The sequence below is a fragment of the Cherax quadricarinatus genome, chromosome 89, assembly GCF_038502225.1.
Source record: "Cherax quadricarinatus isolate ZL_2023a chromosome 89, ASM3850222v1, whole genome shotgun sequence".
In the NCBI taxonomy this organism is placed as follows: Eukaryota; Metazoa; Arthropoda; class Malacostraca; order Decapoda; family Parastacidae; genus Cherax; species Cherax quadricarinatus.
The window spans coordinates 395,110-395,665 of NC_091380.1; positions in this window are offsets into that span (position 1 = coordinate 395,110).

Below are 556 nucleotides of genomic sequence, written 5' to 3' on the forward strand. Positions count from 1 at the left end.
CTCTCTCAGTCTAACTCACACCATCCCTCAGTCCACCTCTCACTCTCTCAGTCTAACTCACACCATCCCTCAGTCCACCTCTCACTCTCTCAGTCTAACTCCCACCATCCCTCAGTCCACCTCTCACTCTCTCAGTCTAACTCACACCATCCCTCAGTCCACCTCTCACTCTCTCAGTCTAACTCACACCATCCCTCAGTCCACCTCTCACTCTCTCAGTCTAACTCACACCATCCCTCACTCCACCTCTCACTCTCTCAGTCTAACTCACACCATCCCTCAGTCCACCTCTCACTCTCAGTCTAACTCACACCATCCCTCAGTCCACCTCTCACTCTCTCAGTCTAACTCACACCATCCCTCAGTCCACCTCTCACTCTCTCAGTCTAACTCACACCATCCCTCAGTCCACCTCTCACTCTCTCAGTCTAACTCACACCATCCCTCAGTCCACCTCTCACTCTCTCAGTCTAACTCACACCATCCCTCAGTCCACCTCTCACTCTCTCAGTCTAACTCACACCATCCCTCAGTCCACCTCTCACTCTCTCAGTCT